Source organism: Passer domesticus, chromosome 5 (genome assembly GCF_036417665.1).
Source record: "Passer domesticus isolate bPasDom1 chromosome 5, bPasDom1.hap1, whole genome shotgun sequence".
In the NCBI taxonomy this organism is placed as follows: domain Eukaryota; kingdom Metazoa; phylum Chordata; class Aves; order Passeriformes; family Passeridae; genus Passer; species Passer domesticus.
The window spans coordinates 12,202,331-12,222,417 of NC_087478.1; the positions used below are offsets into that span (position 1 = coordinate 12,202,331).

The window sequence follows — 20,087 nt, forward strand, 5'->3', positions numbered from 1 at the left end:
GTAAACATTAGCCTCTGCCAGCATTACTAGTAACTCATGAGTTTCTGGAGTTACCATGGAAAGGCAAGGGGAGGGTAGGGGAAAAAGGTCTGTAAAAAAGCAGGACTTGTTCTGTCATTAAGTTCATTTTATTGCATCGTTTTAATCCATGAAATGAAAATGAAAAGTGTTTGATGCTCACAAGACACACACACTTGCAGAAAATCCAGTTCTACTCATCTCTGTTGTTTTGCAGCATTATGAAAACAGGGCAAAGTTGAGAGAAGTCAGAACTGCCTGAGCCACTGGATGCCCTTGTTTTATATGGCTTGTAATTATAAGCTGCATACTGTTGCCCAATTTATTTCTTGTCATGTTATCAGTAAAAGATCCCTCCTTCATTTCCTGCAGGAATTGTTTTGTCACAATTTAACAAAACTATGAAACTACAGGTGAGAGTGTCTCATAATATTTAACAATAAGCCTTTAACCAGACTTTGCCCCATCTCTGCCTTTTCCTCAAGCCAATAGTTTCTAGTTAACTGTGCCCCTAACATGAGGCCCTGATGTGCTCTGGAATCCACTCACATGGTTGAACAGTGAAAAAAGGAGAAGGGTGTTTCTGCAGCAGCATGGGCAGAGATTTTGCATGATGTGAAACACAGTCCCTCCAGGACCCTATTTTGACTGATCGCAGGTCCAGTCAGCCCCAACTCAAAAACTGAACACAAGAGTAGGAAGAAGTGATTTCCTTATTAAACACATCAGTCCTTTATTCACAGCATACTCATAAAAGTGATCAGTAACTGGGGTGATGGAGCACTACACTGCTATCAGAACAACAGCCCATAGGACTAGTAAAGGGCAACTAAATAGACCATCTCAAGTCATGATTGCCTCTGGCATCCACAACAGCCCCAACATAACACTTCCTAGTTCAGGCACTTTAAGAAGCTGTGTTTCAAGGCCGAATTGAACTCCAGTCACCTTGAACTGAGCCATGTTCACCATGAACATGGCTCTGCTGCTAATCACTCATTACTAAGCTGGGTTACTAACCAATTAGTTACAGTTGTTTTTCCAACCACCTACCAGAGGTCCATGATTCCTCCTCCAGCCCACAGGCCAAGTTGAAAACCCCATCAGCTGTCTCTGCTGTTTTTGGCCATCCCTTGATTCCAGACTTCTGTACTGGCTCCCTGATGACAGGTATCATTAGCTAACAGACATTAACTTTCAGCAGGTTCTCATGCAAGGCTTCCTGTTCTTTCACTATTTCTAAAAATGGCTCCCTTTACCATAGGAGCTTCTCTTACTCTTGGATTAGCTCACCACACTTTCCTTCTTGGTATCATCTCATCTCACCAATTTCCCCAGCCCCTTTCCTCTAGTTTTCATCTTCCTACCTGGAAATCTGTAATTTCATCTTAATGCACTCCCTTTAGCTTTACAGTGTGTATTATATATCAATCTACCACTTGCATCCTATTCATCACCACCAGAAAGCTGCAACCACGTGCTTTCTTCTTTCCCTTCTTCTCAGATGTTGGTGCAGTTAGAAGTAACTACCAGGAATACATGCTCATGCACAGATGAGAGCAGCTCAGGGTGACCACTAAAGGAGGAAGTTACCCCAGTCTTCTAGACCCAGATAATGTTATCCTCAGCCTCCAAAGGATACATGCCAACAGGCTACATTGTACCCAGCTAAGTCACATGTTTCACACATGTGAAGTATGCACAATCTGACTAGAAGCAGGAATTGTGAAAGGCTTATTTTGAAACACAAGCTTCTTAAAACCACAGCCCTCACCCCACCCCCCACACACTTCATCCCATGAAAGGTTCACAATTTGGACAAGTTTTTTGGTGAGTTCTCAAATAAGCAGCAAAAGGCTTCATTCTAAAGCATCAAACAAAGAACTGGAAGGTGATTCACCTTGCAGCCTCAATTCTACTATCGACAACTCCATCAAGAACAACAGGAGAAGGCACCAGCCCTCCTTATGTTCAGACCATTCAACACCCACAAAGAATGTGGCAGCAGCATGCAGACCCTACTGACTGAAAGCATGGATACTGACATGCCCATCTTTCATGTGATTCACCACTTCAGCTTATATTTATATACTGTTTAATAAAAAAGGCTCCTTTAAATCTTTTTATAGGGATACTCCTACCAATATTTAACTAGCTAAGTGTTCACAAAATTTTTAGTTTATTATTCATTTTGTATTGAATAAAACTGTTAGAAAATGGGAATCCCCTGCAGAGCAAACTGCACAAGTCCATAGAACTACTGACAAAAAAGTTTAACTAGCAGCAAAACTCTTGATTTTCCATCTGCAAATTAAAAATATATTTGAAGCCAACTGGAATTGCTTAACTTTCTCAATAGTAAACATACTCTGCTATACCTTTTTAACTGAGTAAGTATAATTCAGACATCAGATTAAGATATGACTGCTCATGCCTAATTAGTGATGCAAGAGGTTGCAAGTCTCTGTAAGCAGACACTCCATTTTCTCCAGAATTCAAGATATCAAAAATTGCATTCTCAGTTGGTTCCCTCTCATACACAGTTTGTTTCCCAAGGCACCTAATACCAATACAAAATTTTTGCTTCAGCAAGAAGGATCAAAGTAAGCAGCAAGAACTGTTCAGTTTTCTAACATCTTAACTTTAAATGAAACAAAACCCTAGACCTAACTGTAAACCAACATCCCCAAAGACAGCATAACCACCATCGCTAACTAAGTGGAAAACACACAGAAGCCTGGAAAAAAAAGCACAGCTCTGCACAGTAGTGTAGCTACACTTCTGTGTAGCTGCTGGAGGAGCATGCCAGGACAAGCCTGGTGTTTCTATCCTGGCTCCACACATGGGGACACTTCTGCATGCCAAAGCGAGTATTTTTTTGCTTCTTGCCTGAGTGATTCTAAGCCTGCTCTGCACACACTGCACAGTGCCAAGAAGCTCTGTACTTCTAGGTGGGTTGCTGCAGACTGGTTTTTGTCAGGAAGAGTGATCACTTCTACATCATGTGCACACTGATGGCAAACAACAAGATTCATACAATAGGCCCAGACACTTTTTCTCCCCAAGTTAACACCTGTGTACTGCTGCCAATACTCATGCAACAGGAAAAGAAGCAATGATATTGTCTTACACAATTTTTACAGCAACCAGGACCAAATGCATTTTTTGCCTCTCCCTGTCAGGAAAAAATCCAAGGCACTGCTACAGCTTTTTTTATGCCTCTATGGATCAAAGTAACAAAAAAACCCTGAACTGCCAAGTAAAGCAGCCTGGTATACCTTGAACTGGACAAGTACTGCTACCAAGTTATCACATTCCTTTGTTTTATAGCATGGATATGTACCAACACCTACAAGTAGGATGAATCTGTAGCTATGTAGAAGAGAAACAACAGCTGATATGAAGACATTAATGATTATTGCCTAAATATATTAATGTTACAATAGCTAAGAGGAAGTGGAGTATTCAGTTTCAATGATTTCTCAAGTTAGTCATGCTTGTGCATAGCATCAAAGTTCACATAACAGCAACTCGAGGACTAATTCTAGTTATAGGCTTTAGTAGTTATTTTGGAGACTATTCATATGCAGCTATCAAGTAAACTGTGGACTTGTTTCAGCTGAAACTCTCGATGCCTTTGTGCTGGTTCCAAAGGGAGAACACTAAGTGGCTGTACTACTCCTTCCACAAGGCAGGTCAGGAAATGTACTGACCTTGTACAATAGGATCTGGTAAACCAACTCAGGGTTTGCTATATTTCTTCTCATTAACGTACCCAAAGTTCCTGGGGGAGGGGAAGACAGGAAGCAAGTACTCTTCCTGCTCCCCCAACCTAAAAATAACTGAGACAGTCTTTCTGCAACATGTAAGCCATACAAGCACTCAAAGCCTGAAATATTTATACTTTGGGCAAACAGTCACAGAATTCTCGCATTTTGCCAAGTATCTTTTTATCATTATCCAAACAGATCTGGAGATTGTGGCAGAAAAGTTTACTTTTCTGGGGGCAGACATGAGCCTGCTGCCAGCTGTGTTCTTGAACTACAGCTTTTTTCCTGCCTGTCAGTTAAGCTGTAACTACAAGCCTATTTTGATTTGTGAACTTGAGCACTAGCTTCCCCTCTTCAAGCACCTTTTGCTCTGTCTTGAAAAATCTGCAGGTTTAGCAGAGTTTCTCTTTCACATTAGAAAGCAAAGGAAATAAATACCTCAGTAATGAAGTTGAGTACAAAGTTGTGGAAAAAAATGAAGCTAAACACCATGAGAAAATTGACAGGAAAAACACTGTGTACATTACAAAATAGATAGAAAACATTATCTATAAACATGGAAATTAAATTCCTAGTAATTGAGCATTGTAAAACACAAGACTGATTATGCTATTCAGACAAATTTAACTGAAAGAACATTTGCAGGATTTTGGAAGCATGCATGCTCACAGGCTTACTCCAGCTCTCCTGCATTTAAAAAGGTGGCTGATTTGGTTGCTAGAAATTCTTCCCTTTCAAAAAGCTACAAAAGAAGACTGGGCATGAACATCTAGTTCCAAAACCAGATTCAAAGTAAAACACGTATCTAGTTAAAGATAAGCACCTTCCTTTCTGTACTGCAATCCCTCATTCTTCAGCCAGTATCCATGATTTCTTTATGTACTTCTCACAATCTGCTCACTGAACGGAAAACCTGCAGGCTGATTTCAGCAGTCTGGCAGGTGAAAACTTAGGCATAAAACTGCCATCCTTTGAGTTAGCCTTCAGTCCAGCATTTTCTTTTGACAATCAAAAATAACAATTTCATTCAGATACAGCAAAAGTACTGGAAGTTTTGAAAGAGTCCTTAAGTTTAAAAATAGGACAGCTTAAATCTTACATGCTATACTGTCAGCTTATACATCCTACTAGCTGACCATGACATACAGAGTATACCTAGTTGTACACATACAAAAAGCTGGGGAAGGAGACAATCATGGAATAACTTTCTACTTCCACAGAAAGAAGTCTCCCAGTCACCCTCTCCACCCTGAGAGGCCAAAGCTTACTCAAATTTCACATATGGGCAGGAAATCAAATATACCACATGGCCAGAAATCCGTAGTAGTTCAGACATGAGCTCCCAAAGGAAGGAAGTTATAGTTAAATACAAGTCCAACCTGTGTTTCCCTCCACAAGCTCCAGAGGATGAATGGAAAAAGGCTAAGCTTTCCTGCTGCACAACAGCTAGGAATCATGTGATTGTAGGATGTGGCTCAACTCGCTTGAAATAAAAATGTTACTTACATGCAGATCCCCTCTAAACTGGTATTTCAGAATTCCATAGTTGCATACAATGCCTCTGTTTTCATAATTTCTATGATCAGTAGATGACAGACATACATAGCCTTGAGCTACTTGAAAGTTGCACACTGTACAAGAACTACAGGCTAGGCCTGCTTATTTTCCAACAAAGACAGACAGATTTCAGGTTCCCTTCTTACAATCCATCTTGTTGCTGCAGTTAGGGACAACCCCTCCATTGATGATGTATTCAATTTCAAGCTTTTTTCAGTTCTCTTTTTTTAAATACTAAGTGAACAACAGCTTGGAGAACCTAAAAATGCTGATAAAAATACTCTTATAGCAACTGTTCTCTGGTTAACATCAGGAATACACTTTTTGGTTTTATCCACCCCTCTAAAGAGCTGCAGTTACTGGTAAAGGCCTCCATCATCCTCCCTTTGGCCATCTGTAATCCTAAGCACAGTCATTCACACACATTGGTATTTCACACTTTCACTGGCTTACCTTCCCTGTGCTGAAAAACAGCTAAACAGGCTAAATGGACCGTGGGTATATACTGTGTGTATATACCTATTTACAGAAGAATATATATTACATTCTTATTTTTCATTGGAACAGCCAGAAAGATCAGGAATCCCCATTCAAACATTTTTGAGAATCAAAGCTAAAGGAGTTTCAAAAAAGTACCACATGCCAGACATGCTACTGCTTAATGGGACTCAGAAATACATATTAAAATAAACGCTTACATTAGACTCATGTAACAGAATGAACTTAATGAAATATCTCATCTTTATTTATGATATGACAAACAGAGCAATATTTCAGCTTATGAACTACAGTAGAAGTGTTTCTTAGTAGTAAAAAAACCCTCTCCTTCACTCCAGTGCCAACTGGGCACATCCAAAATTCAGAATCAACCAAGAATCTCAGAAGCACACAAAGAAGAACAAGGTCTACAGGACCTGCTTTTTTGGACACCCAGTTCAGTTTTTCCTTTCCTCTTTGCTGATCTATTTCTATAGTAGGGACTGATGATGCAGAAGGCTAATACCAATACTAAAACACTACTCATTCTTGCACCATGTAAGAAAACCCCACTACATAAACTGTTACTTCAGATAACCCTTAAAGGCTTCAGATTTGAAATGTGATCCAAGACTGCAACGTGCTGTTTCTAAAAAATGCAACAGATGTTCTACACATATTAATACACACATCCAAAACAGAATGTGGAGCTTACTTTTACTGAGTGCAATCAGTACACAAATCTTGCTCAATGCTATTCAAGAAAAAGAAGAAGCACCCAGAGCAAGACACTTGCTTTGATACATAGGTGGGCTACAGGAAAAAAAAAAAAATCTAAGCTTAATGCAGCATCTGCAGACACACAGAAGCACCTTTCAGCAAGTCACTTCTACATATCAGGAGCATTTGTAGACAGCTCAATACCTCTAAGGTGTAATATGCTACCTACAACTACACTGAAGGCTGTGAGGATCAGGCACAGGAGAAATCTGAAACAAGACACAGCCACAACACTGAACAGAAAGTACATGAGCATATTCTTGTTAGGTTACACAAATAAGTGGAACTGATGAGGTTTGTTTTAAGTGAGTTACCAGTTCTATAGCCCATTTCACTGTCATTACATTACTGAAATTAAAGAGCATGTTTAAGCAAACAGACAAAAGGTATCATACCTATCATACCCAAAACATCTCCCTGCTTCACTCATTGTAGGATGAGCTTTATAATGCTAAGTTCCTCTCCTTCCTTTAAGCAGAAACACTCAGCCTACAAGGCAAAATTTACTGCTCTTCTCCTTGGTTTATGTTAACTACTTCAATTTACTTAAAGGGGAACAGGATTATTAAGTAGTCATACCACTGAAACAGAAGACAAGACAAACTAATCTAACTAACAGTTGCACTTACAAGACCACTAATATTTGTAGTACACAATCTGTGGGAAGTATGGAATAAGGGCTTGCCTATTCCAGAAAAAAAAGAAATCAGAAGACCCTGCACTGTCAACTCCTAGAAGTAGAGTAGGATTGGCTACAGCCCTCAGGCATCAGTCCTAACAGTACTTTGAAATTACAACTCCCTCCCATCAATTAGGTCTACACCAGCAATTGCGGGGTCCCAGGAGTGCCTGGAAAGAGTTCTAAGACACACAGAATTCAGTATGTTAATCTTGCACTGTATAATTCATTATACAGGAGCATGATTTTTTTTCTTCCTGTTCATAGTAGTTTCCCTAGTTTGAAATATCCCTGCCTGCCAGTTTTAAGAGACAAACAAAATCAAGTCTAAATGCTTGACTGGTATTCTTCATTTTTGGACCCAAACTACATAATGTTCTCTGGAGTAGTCCTTCAATTCTGGAATTCCCTCTCCAGCATAGGAGTACATGAACACCTATATTTAGTGTCTGTACTTAGGCCTAGACTGAAGAAGGAAATGTTAGACATAGGGAGAAAAAGTCTTAAAATATTAGTTGCCTACAGAATAGTTGCATTTTTATGTAGTTTTCCAATGTTAGTGAAAATGTAAAGGTGGCATACAGTAGTGTCACACAATTACACAAACTGGGCTACTGCAGATCAGTAGTAGATTAAGCAATGACCACTTCCCTGGGGGAGCCCATTCTAGTGCTCAACCACTCTCTGGGTGAAAAACTTGATCCTGATACCCAACCTCCAGATCTCGTCTCAGCTTTATGCCATTTCCTCAAGCCCTGTCTCTGGTCACAGGAGTGAAGATATCTGTACAATCTTTTATTGTTTGCAGCTGGAAGTCAAGGAGTCGATAGCCCACTGCCACTATTTCCTAGTGATCCGTCACTCTCCTCTGCAACAGCAATCAGTGCAGTTCAATTCCACTACCTCTGAAGAGACATTCAAGTGCAAAAATGACTGTTAGCTGAGCCCAGACATTATGGCTCCTGCATGGAGTACAGCCTTTCTATGACCATGCAGAGATAGGGAAGCAGAAGTGTTTCTCAGAAACAGTTTAAAAATAGGATCTGACAACTGCCCAGCATGCCTTTATAAGCTTATGAGCTTGTTCCAGCATATGTATGCTGGGGTAAGGGAGCACAGCTTTGAAGATGAATTTGAAGTAGCACCACTCTGATAAAAGCAATTGTTTTGTTTTATGAAGAGTAGTCTTCTAAACCAGGATATTTGTGACAATGACATTCAGTACTATTTAATAAATCTCTAATTAGAAGACCCATAGTTGTTCTGGATGGAATTTGAGACAACCAGCTTACCCTGGCTCAACAGAAAAGACCACACTGCACAATCTATCATCAGCCTGACAAACTGGGCCACAAACACAGTGGCCCAAAATGAAGTGGCACAACCACTGCTTAGCACATACCAGGGAATAAAGCTGGTAAAGCACTTCTTAGACTAGAGATTAAATTGCTATCTCAGTATCACGACTAGCCACAGTCTCTTTGAGGGATTATTAAAAAAGTGGCACAGTTCTGTACCTCCACATTTTTTTACCTTACTTCAGTAAAATTCAGGGAATCATATGACAGTCCTGTGTCATGACTAACCTGCTAAGTAAAGGCAGGAATGTGGAAGGAGGGAGTTTAGCACAAGAAGTGGATGCTAATGCTTCTTTCCCAGCTACCTCTTCAGCTAAAGTTCTTGTGCCCTCCACACTAGTTCTAACATTTCAAATCTGCCACACAAGCTAATTTTGGACTTGTATTTGGTTCATCTATAGCAGCTGTATTAGCAATGGATCAAACAGCTATCAAAAAATCCATATATGACAACCAACTGGACAGAAAGATACTAACTTGGTCAATAAAATACTAAAAAGAAATACTAAAATAAATTATTCACTATTTACCAATCTACTGAAGCTTGCTGGAAACAAATCCATTACTATAACCAGTGATACTCAATGTCAAAAGGTACCCATTCTTAGTGCACCTTTCTACTGTCAGAGACCATAGAATGCTTTGGGTTGGAAGGCACTTTCAAGCTCATCAAGCTCCTAGCTCCTGCCATGGGCATGGACAACTCAACTTGACCAGGCTGTTCAGGGCCCCATCCAATCTGCACCTGAGCACTTTCAGAATAGGGACATCCACAACTTCTCTGGACAACCTATTCTTATGCCTCACTATCTTCTAATCACCCCTTCCTAACATCCAATCTAAATCGCTCATCTTTTAGTTTAAACCCATCTCCTATCACTAGTTTTGGACTTGTATTTGGTTTGTCTGTACCTGCCCATGTAAAAAGTCACTCTGTTTTTCATAAGCCACCTTTAAACACAGGAAGGCTGTAATAAGGTTTCTCCTTCTCTTTTTCTGTGTTGAAAAGCCCCAGCTCCCTAGCCTGTTGAGTATTTCTGTTTTGCGTTGTAACAGACCACACTGAGTAGGACTGCAGCAGTCTTCACAAGCTAAACCTTTGAAGAGACAAGATACACTGCTGTGCTGCAATGAAGCTGCTGCTTTTCTACTTTTGAGTAACATCTACTGCATGACCATGCCACATTAACAAGCTCACAGATGGAACAGTCACAGCAAGAAGTTTTGGTTCACTTTCTTTTCCCCGACACTTAATAAGCACAAAAAACCAGCAGCTAAGATTTGCTTGGTTTCTGAGCTTACAAGGAACACAAACTCTTGCCTTCTGTGACAGGACCACCTTCAGCTGTACTTATGGGATGCCAGAGTCTCTGGTTCAGTAATTTCCCAACTCTGGCACAGTCCAAGTCTCCAAACTGGCAGTATTGTCCCCCATTTTCTTCCTAAAGATCCTCAAAATGCACCATATTGCATAAACTGCCTATGAGCCATTCAATCACTGGTTGTTTTCATCAAAGAACTGCTATTGACAGCATTTCGGGGCTAGTGCTGCATTATAATCATGTCTGAGCATAACCTCACTTCTGAAAGTAGCTACTTGGCCCTTAATACTGCTCTCCAAAGCAACTAGTAGCTCATCAGAAAGACGGCAAGTAAGAAGGTCATGCTGGAAGCAGAAAACAATCCAGTGCCCCACTTCACTACACAGAGGTCACAGCAGTGAACCTGGTACAAATTCCCACTAATTCCAGGATTAGGAGGCCACATCACAGCTTTAAGGTTGCTTCTTTAAGTGAGGAACTCAACTGTTAAGAATTGTAAAAATCAGCCAACAACCTATTTTCCTGCTACAGCAAAACCTTATTAATCTCAGAAACTTTTTCAGAAACATTCATTGTAACACAAAGCCTAAAACAATGTGCAAAGGAAGTTCTTGTCCTGCTGCTGTTTGAGCATTGAACACAGTCTGTCCAAATCCAGGTGGATAAATTGATCAGCAGTCAGTCACTAGAACTCCTTTTCCTCATGCAAATAATGCAAAATCATTTGGCTAGTGACTGCTAGTAACCCACAGGCATCACTTTTTATGATTACCTAAGAACTCATCCCGTAAGAATAATTCTTCACTGAATACCCCAGCTATTAGATTATCAACCACTTCTGGATTAAGCAAGCTTATTTCAAATTTTATCCTGTTCCAACAAAATAAACTTAAATCTCAAATCCTAGAAACACTTAACTAGCCTGTAGCTGAGAATAACACTTTACTTAATTTAACAGTTACCAACTCAGTGAAGCTGGAGTGCTCTTGCTACCTGCAACTGAAGGTCAATGTAGCAATGACTTATAAACTCAAAGTTTGGAATTTTGGGGGTTTTTTTTTTGAGTGCCTGGCTCAGTGATTCTAGTTACACTAGCCAAAAGCCTTTAAGAGGTGCTCCTCGAAACTCCTTAACTGTAGCTTTCCTGAGAAAAAGCATCCCTAACTTCACTCACAATTAAAACCTGCATATCTCCATTTTCCCAGCAGGTGCTTCGTTCTGCTCCCATTCAGACAGGAATGTTTGTCAAGCCACACAATGAAGAGTCACATTAGAAAACCATCCATTACTATTAGGCTTATGTTTCATCCATTCTTCACTTCTACTTCCCCCATGATCACTTGCAGAAGCAAGAATGAACAGCTGAAGAAGTGCAGGATCATCTTTCAGCATGAGCACTTTTAACTGTCTCAACCATGACATCAATGCACAGTCGGATCTGTTACACTGTTAGTATCTCTCTCCTTTCTCCCCTAAATACCCTTGAACTCCTGTCAGTCCCTTTGTATGGCTGAAGGTAAACAACTGTTTAAATAACAGCTCTTAGCAAGGGCTCGGGCCACACATGCGTGCACAGACAGGCCACCAGGGCAGGTCAGAGCCACGAGTCTGACTGCTGGAGAGCAGCCAGCCCACTGAAGCAGCCTCGTTAAGGAACTAATTGCAGTTCTGTAGAAATTGTTCTTTTCCCTGGTAAGCTACCATAAATGTGAACTACACACCATTTTTTACCCAGCCTCCCTCTCCTACACTCTTTTCTTCCCTTGGAGATGAAAACAGCTTCCATCAGAATGGCTGTAGGACAAACGCCCCGTCTCAACGAAATAGACACATTTTGGTTCCAGTTATCTCCTGCAGCACAAATAATTCAGAATACATAGGACAGTTTTGAGACTGCACTGCAACACTACCAGAGCTACTGCTTCTTTCAAAATAACTGCTTCCCTGAGAACTGCTAATAAAAACAACCTTGCAACAAACAAGAAATTACTACCAGCTCATTAAAACTTGCCTTCATTTCTATAGATTCATAAAAGCACAGCCACACCTCTGTTCAGGTACTGCTGCAATAAGCTGAGAGTTACACAGAGGACTTTTGAAGTAATTTATTTCTTGCTTTTCAAGCAAAATCTGTTATCAAAGTGAGCTACCTAAAAGGCTGCTTTAAGAACTAGAATTCTAGCTGATTTTCTACATAAACTATTCTATAACACAAGCATTCAAACAATTCCTTCACAGTGAGACAAGCAATTACTGTTTCATAATTACAGAACACATGCCTAATAAAATGTTTCTTCCCCTCATCTTTAGTTGAAATTAATGTTCTGCCTTTAAGATATCTGCAACGAAGTATTCACAATGTCAAGTCCCACATAAATCAGTGCTCTGTTAAAAGAATCACTGTACACTGAAAGCCTCTCTGGAAGCTTCCATTACAAAGGAGTATTTACCTTGTGTCATATGATGCCTACACAAGAAGAATCAGTAATCCAGTCATTTTAACGTTTGATCAACAAACCAACTGCCTCGTCCTAACACCATTTTCAGTAGGCTGATTTTTTTTGGTAACAAAAAAATAGGCACAGCCTCACAATCTCTAGGACTCAAGAATCTTGCTCTTTAGAGTCTACAGAGAAGTCAGCTGGCACAATGCTCAGCTGGCTGACACCTTCTGACACTCAAAAGAGGGGAGACTGCTCTTTTAGAAAACAGAGCTTACACCCTAAAACCTAAGCTCAAATGAGACTACAGACGTTTGAAAGCTTTACACTGCCATCCCTAATTACTGCCTTCTCCCTTTCCTTCCTGGTACCCTCTATAAACCTACAAAGGAAAAATGTAGTGCTGTTAGATGCTTCCAATCCTGTTTTTCTACCCCTCCTCCCACAACACAGGGATGCCCTGCAGGCTCTATATGCGACCAATATGAACTACTTACAGTAGCTCCCAAGTCCCCAGTCAGTTCTTATATAACTGAACTCCACCTCACCATACTACTTATGTAACACATATTAAAGAGCAGCTATTATACAGAAATCTTCTCTATTAGTCACACACTCAGTTACTTTCATTCCAGCTCTCAAACAGCACGTTTGTGAAATAGTCAAGCTTTTTTATCAGGTTGCTACTGTGGAGGTAAAAAGAAAAAAATCCTATCTATCCAGAAACAGACTAAGAATAGAAAAAATGAAACCTTTCCAAACAGAAAAAACCAACACCCTTAAATGATCAACAACTTTTAACTGTTAATTTGTTCACTGGGTTAGATACAGTGGCTAAATTCACACGGTGGCATACAAGAACAAGACATGGGAACTAGCACTGATTTGCTTTGAAAATATGAGAAGCTCAACTAAACAGCAAAAGGAGTTGCATTCCTTAAAGAAAAGAGTTAGGATTGGAAAACATATATTTTTCACTTCCCATCCAGCAAATATTGAAATTTTTTTTAAAAGACCTGGAAAATATATTTGCCAACCTTTCAGGCCTATGCAACGAGCTCATGTGCCTATGGTCCTCAAAGTAAAACATGGGGAGTCCTCACAATATTTTCAGACCGTATTTTTCATTTGCACTAAGTACATACATCAATTCCCCTGTTAAGGATGCAGGCCGTCTGCGGCCTGTCGCTCCACAGACAGCTGCTCAATTCCTGCAATAGGATTCAACAGCACACAAAGAACAGCGATCCACTTTTCCTGTTCAAACAGAATAAAGTCATAAACACCTGAGAGATCTTCCCTTGCCCCCCCCCACTCCCGGCAGAGAACACTAGAACAGCCAAGACCTCCTCGTCACAACAACTCCGCATGGCCTGTACGTTTTCCTCAGCGGCTTTAATGAGGTCATTTAGACATCGCTTAAAACGACTGTTCCAGTAAGAACCACTCCATAACCCCCTGCAACTTAACTTCGAGCAGCACCGAGCGGGCGGCACTACCGTGAGCGCACCCGGCTCCCACGCCCGGGCGGAGCTGGCAGGCACCCAGGGGGAACTTTCCCTGGCGGTGGGTAAAGAAAGCCTTGCGCAGAGAGGGGGCGGAATGGAAAGCTTCCCCCAAGAGGAGCTACACCCTGGAGGTGGGTGGAGAGTAAAGAGAGAAGCGAGAACCTTCCTCGGCAGCAGCTACACCCTCGCGCATAAGGCTGGTGGGGGAAGGGAACCAGCGCGGGACCGACGACGTTGTGCAGGAGGAGGGGGAGGGAAGCCCGGGCTCTCCCGGGCAGCCGCCGCCGCCGCCTAAGCCAGCTTGGTCCGCAGCCAAACCCCACAGGAATGCAACGCGGTCACATGACCTCCGGCGGACGTGCAACTCCCTTCCCTCTCCAGGGACACCCTGCGCCATCTTGTACTGACGCAGTTACAAAGGCAGGCAGGAGTTGCTCCCCTCTCGCTCGTTTCCCGCTCCTCTCAGCACAGCCCCAGCACTATTCGGGAAGGAGAAGCCCAGGCCTGGTCCCGCTTTTCTTTTCGCCAGCTCTTCGGGGACGCCCTGCCCGCGGAGTCTTCCCTAGCGCTGAGATCATGGCGCCCGTTTTCTCCCTTTGCCTCCCCCGGCAGCTCCCGACCCTGCCCAGCTGCGGCTGCCCCTGCTGCAGGATGATGTCAGCGCCAGCCAATCAGGGCGCGCCGGGCCACCCGGGCCGGCCCGGCCATTGGCTGCCGCGCCGCTCCCGCCCCCCTCCTGACTCGGGCTCCGCCGCGGTTCGCTGCGGAGCCGCAGCCAAGGCACAAGTGCGGGGAGGGGAATAGGAGGGGAAGGGAAAAAAAAAAAAAAAAACCCTACACAAAAAAACCGACAACCAAACCCACCAAGACGCCAGCCGCCATTTCGCGCAACAACAGGCAGAACCCGAGCGAGCAGCCCCAGCCAAGCGCCCTAAGGAGAGAGAGAGAAAGAAACAAGAGACACACGCACAGAAGAGTTAGACAGGAAAAAAAAAATACCCATAGACTCCGCCATGATCACAAGAGGTTTAATCGCCCCCCCTCCTCCCTCAGACTTAATGCCCCATTACAGCCGCCTCCTTTGCGTCCAACCAGCTAGCAGATCCCTTCACCTCGGCTCCCTCCTGCCGCAGCAGCAGCTGTTTAGAGCCCCAAACTCTCTGTGCCCAAGGTGTGGGGGGACGCTAGTCTATGGCGCTGCTGCTAACTGCTTCTCCAGTCACCCGAAAGTGGCGGCTCCATCGAGGCAGGGTAAGAGCTGCCAGCCCAGCTTTTATCTGGTGCCCCGAGTTTGCGCACTGAAGAAGGCTCGCTCAGCCCCTGGTGGGCGTCGAACGAAACCCCAGCCGCCGCCTCCCCTCCCTCCATCAGCCGTATCGCTGGAGGGGCTGAAGCCGGGCAGGGCAGGCAGGGCGGCGTAGGGGTACAGCGGGAGCTGGGAGGAGATATGGTGGTTAGCAAGACGGGCTGCTTACGAACGGCCGGAGCTGTGCCTGCCCTGAAAGGCTGAGCGAGCTCCTGGCACTGGCAGCGCCCGCTGGTCTGGATGGAAGCGCGCCATTCCTACTCCCCGAGCGCCGTTCCCTAACGGGCAAACGAGGCTCGTTCGCTGCTTGTCTCATTCCTTGCAGAACAGAAATGCCTTCGGCGAGTGCTGTTGCACTCGCTCTAAGGAAAGAAGCTTTCTCCCACTTGCCTTTGAGTCCTAAAAGCTTCGGGGAAGAGTCTCAGCCTCGAGTGTCTTACTGAAAGTTTCAGTCAAAACCTCCTGAGCAGGTCTGCAAAAATTCCCGCTCCTTTCTCGCTCCCCTCTTCCCCTCCCCTCAGGTAGTTCTTCTGCGTGTGTGAGATCCGGCGGGTCTGCCCGGCTTTTCGCGCAGCTTAGGCCGAAAATGTGCTGCTAAAGATTCATAAAGAACACGTATGCTGACAGCATCGACGGTCGTGAGGAAGAAGCCGGAGGTTGGGGGTGTGAGAGCGGCCGAGGAGGGAGTTTTGGCGTTTATTCCTCCGAGGATGCAGCTCTGACTCAGACACCCTCGCTCCCGCCCGCGCTCGGCCCCACAACAGGCCGGGACGGAGCCCCCGCCCCTCCCGCGCGGGCTGCGCCGCCGGGGCTGCGGATCGCCCCCGGCGCCAGCCCCCGCTGCCGCCGCCCCTCCTCCGCTGCCCTACTTCCCTCCTCACGGCCCCCCTGCCCAGCCCCTGCCGCAGTCTGGTGCCGCGACCGCGCCCAGACCCCGGAGCCGTTCTGCGTGTTGCAAAATGGACTCTGAGGGCTCGGCGGGCGCGGGCTGCACGCCCGGCCCGTAAGCAAAATGGCGGCTGTTTGGCTTCGCCTTGGTAACCCTGCCCCTGTCAGGCGGGGCGGGTGAGCCCCGTGCAGGGGGAGGGAGGGGAGAGCGGACGCCATTTTCCCAGAGAGAGGCAGTGACATAGAAGGGAGCGTAGGAGGCTGGAGGGAGGGAGGCACGGCAGCAGCGGCGGCAGCAGCGGGGTTTGTACACAGGTCCCAGGGCAAAGGCGCCTTTGAGCTGGTCCCTGTAGGGTTCTGCGCACTGAGCTAGGTTTGGGGGGAGGGGGGGGTTTCCTCTTTCCCTTTCTTTTACTAGAGCCTGCTGAGGGCTGAGTCCTGCCTAGGGTAGGGATATCCGCAGTGGGACTGTTGCATTGTTTTGGTTGGGATAGAGAAGGGGCTCAGCTGAGGGGTCCTGTTGCCTGGCCTGTGACCATTACAGGTGAGTCTTTGGTTATTACCAGCATATTCTGCTGTGGGTGCTTTGGGGGAGGGGGGGGGTGGAAAAAGGGAGTGAAATGCGACGGGAATGTCTCATTACCTTCGGTGCGAGTATAACTCCTTCCTACCCTGAAATGTGTTTAATTTCTGTTTAAGTTGCCTGGAATTTGCTTTTCCTTTTGTGGGGTTTGGTTAAAAAATGGCAGGCTGTCGCTATATCTTATGAATATGGCGGGTTACTGTAACTGGAGGAGCTGAGGAGAATTTTTTGGCAGTTACGCCAGATTTATGCATTATGCTCGGAAAATGAGCCAAAAGGAGCTATTATGTGACAACATAGGCTTCCTTGGGCTGGCGGTTTTCAGAACGGGTTTGTGCGTTATTGGGACTGCGTATTGAGTTTTACGAAGCTTGGGGAAGCCTATTCTTTTCCTCCATCCTGTATATTTTTGCTTTGTGGTACTAAAATGGCTCGTTATAGGCCTAATCTCTTTGCCTTCCACACCCCCGCCTCCCTGCCTGCCTCCCTGTTAATATCTGCGCTTCGTGGTGTAACCTGGACAAACGGAGAGCTGTCCCCAGGAGTTTCTGTGCCAATTTAAAAGGGGATCATTCTCCCCACCCCCTTTCTCCGGGCTGTGAGTAGTTAGACTGGTGCACCCCTTTCTTGCTTTAGTTTCTGCAGGCAGTGTTCGTGTTCCCTGGGTGGCATATTTCATTCTCTTTCCTGAAGCAGTAAGTGGTGGTGGGTTCGACCGTATTGCTGCAGACACCGGGGAAGAGAAACAAACGGTTCACTGTGTACTACTAAATAGGGGAGAGAAACATAATACAGCCTGATTATGAAGGTCCTGATTCCCCCATACTCGGCTATTAGGGAGTGTGCGGTGCCTGAAAGCCCTGAGGTCCCTAAAATGCTACATACTACGTGTCGTCAAAAGCAGAAGTTCACTGCTGCATCTAGATTTACGAATGTTTTAGTCTGTTTATTTACAGTAGCTTAAAGGAATAATAATGAAGCATTTTTGTTACTCAGGGTTCAGATCAGAGAACACCAGGAGATATCCGTGGCAGTACTTGCAATGCGTGATCAATTGGTTATTATCACTATACTTTTGAAGTTAGTTTTTAAAAAATGTGGAGCAAATTTATTAATTTCCCTCTTTTGTCCTTTAGAGATTCTAAAAATGGCGGCCTCAGGCTGATGTTGTGGTAATCTAATCAGCTCGGGTCCTCCACACCCCATGCAGTGCGTTTGTCTGCAGCATATTAGTGTCTTACTATGTTAAAATGAAAAGGCTGTTCCCTTCAAATAACGTACAAAACAGCTCTTGGCTTTACTGCGATTTAAAAATGCTGTGTTCCAGCTGATTAATTTTATTGGTTATGTGTGTGAAAGGCAAGTGAACGAGACCACTCTTGTCGGGGAGAAGGGGGGTGGAAAGAGGCACAGACTGGAGCAGCTCCTGCGAGGGGTGTGTGTGTGGTGCTGTAAGGTAATCTGTGTGTCGGTTCAGTAGATTGGAAAGGCTCCTGCGTTTGTGATCGATGCCGTACAGCTGTCTGTCCTACTAACGACACAAAATCAGGAATATTTATCAACGCCGGTCGTGGATTGCGATCACTAAGACAGTCAGCTAAATTCTTTGTGGAAACGCATTTGTGAACGTCATGTTCGTCTTCCAGGAAATACCTTCACTGGACATCGGTGTAGTAATTCCCTGTATTCATAGTTAGAGAATACAGAATGAATTTAAGGGACTAATGCACGCGAGATTATAACCTGTTACTTTTTATTTAAAGACACAGAATTTCTTCTGCTGCCATGTAATTTTGGCGTTACATTTTTCAATTTATTTCATATATTGCTCTATAAATTGTGTGTGTGATAATACACATACGAGTATTGAGGGAAGGTGCGATTCGTAACGTCTAATTTTTTTCCTAAATGAAATATGAACCATTTAGTATCACCACTATAAATATGTTTGAGTGGGGGGAAGGGAGGTCACAAGGATTCATTATTTGGTAGTTGTAATGTACTCTGATACATACTATAGCAGCTGCAAATTTTATGTTTTAAGCAACAATAACCAAAAATAAATTTTCACCTTTTCTTTAATGCCTGTCTTTAATCTTGTTCTTTAAATTAATGAGATATGAATTCCTATTCCGGTACAGCTTTAGAACCTTCTGGATTTAAGAAATCAAAAGTGAGGTATTGAAGTGGCAAAGCTATCTTCAATCTCTGATGCATTTTAATTTGAATATCATTTAGAAGCACTGGTAAAGGATTTAAGGTATACTTGAAGTTGACCAGTAAGATAGACTTTTATGGTATTGTGAATGCATGCTTTTAGTGTGTTTTGAGGCCAAAGGCTGAGTGATTTCATTAATTCTCCAGTAATGTATGCTTCCATCATGTTTGTATTTATATAAATACAATTTTGTCTTCTAAGCCATGTCTTATTCTCTCTATTAAAAGTACATGGAAAAGACAAGGAGTATGTGGGCCTTTATGGAAACCTTTTGCCTTTTTCTTTCCTTGTCTTCAGTTGAAAGCTCCTGTTCTTGATGCTGTACAGTCTGCAGCTCTTCATGGCTTCTGTCACGTTCTCAAGTAGACATCTGAGTGACAATTTGAGGAATATAACCTTGTACACTTTACAAAAAGTGTTTGGGGGAGGGTAATAAAATAACCCCAAAAATACTAATTTTCAAATTTTGCAGTTTATTTTATGCACTAAGAACCTCTTGGGAATTTAGAGATCTTCCAGAGTTTTCCTGTATGAGTTTTAATGAGTCAGTTTGCCTTCGTGACTCAGTTTCTCCATTTGTATAAACAGATCTGTGATTTGTTTTAAGGAGATGAGACTACAAAACTAATTCTACCTTTATTTTTAACTCCATTGATGTTTTTATTTATATATTCATAAAGAATGAAATGCCCCCTCACCCCCAAAACTAATACAAGCTCCTTGAAAGAGGGAAGATCTGAAATCTAAATTCCTTCTAAGACCTGTTTCTGTTCCACAAACTTTGTGTCAGAAGTGCAATAGTATGGATTGGAATTATGAATCCATTTATGTGTCTTAAACTTCTTCATATCTAAAGGAGAAATTTGCTTAATTGTCACTTAGCCTTTTGGGGGAGTGTTTTTGCCGTCTGGGAAATTCCAGAGGGAAAATAATACTGACTCTTAAAACTAAATCTAGGGAAAGCTTCTCTTAAGACTAAGTAACTTCTTCAGGTTACTTTGAGGTAATGCAACTCCTGATTTGTCTTGGACAGTTTCAGCATACACAGCTATTAAAGTTGGGTTGGAAAGCAGCAGAAATACAGAAATCAATGTCACACTGAAGGCTGAAGTGCCTCTCCAGTTCTGTTCTTGGTTTGACTAAGGACAGTCTTAATTTTGTATGCATGCTAATACTAATTTT

At 43.4% G+C, this 20,087-nt stretch overlaps 1 protein-coding gene and 1 long non-coding RNA gene across 6 annotated transcripts in view; one reads left to right on the plus strand and one right to left on the minus strand.

Moving 5' to 3' along the window:
* Positions 1-15,359, minus strand: part of LOC135301684 (uncharacterized) — a 33,905-nt gene extending 18,546 nt beyond the window's left edge. The window contains exons 1-2 of the long non-coding RNA XR_010363432.1: positions 15,023-15,359; positions 14,775-14,841 (exon numbers count right to left, since the gene is read on the minus strand). This is a non-coding gene — a long non-coding RNA (uncharacterized LOC135301684). The remainder of the gene's footprint in view (positions 1-14,774; positions 14,842-15,022) is intronic.
* A 187-nt stretch (positions 15,360-15,546) lies between these two features.
* Positions 15,547-20,087, plus strand: part of KMT2E (lysine methyltransferase 2E (inactive)) — a 56,858-nt gene continuing 52,317 nt past the window's right edge. For 3 of the 5 annotated variants that reach the window (XM_064421983.1, XM_064421981.1, XM_064421982.1), the window contains exon 1: positions 16,327-16,648. The gene's annotated coding sequence lies outside the window, so the exon portion shown is untranslated. Of the gene's footprint in view, positions 15,687-16,326; positions 16,649-20,087 lie in introns of those variants that run through there. The other 2 variants (XM_064421984.1, XM_064421985.1) reach the window with 2 other exon arrangements.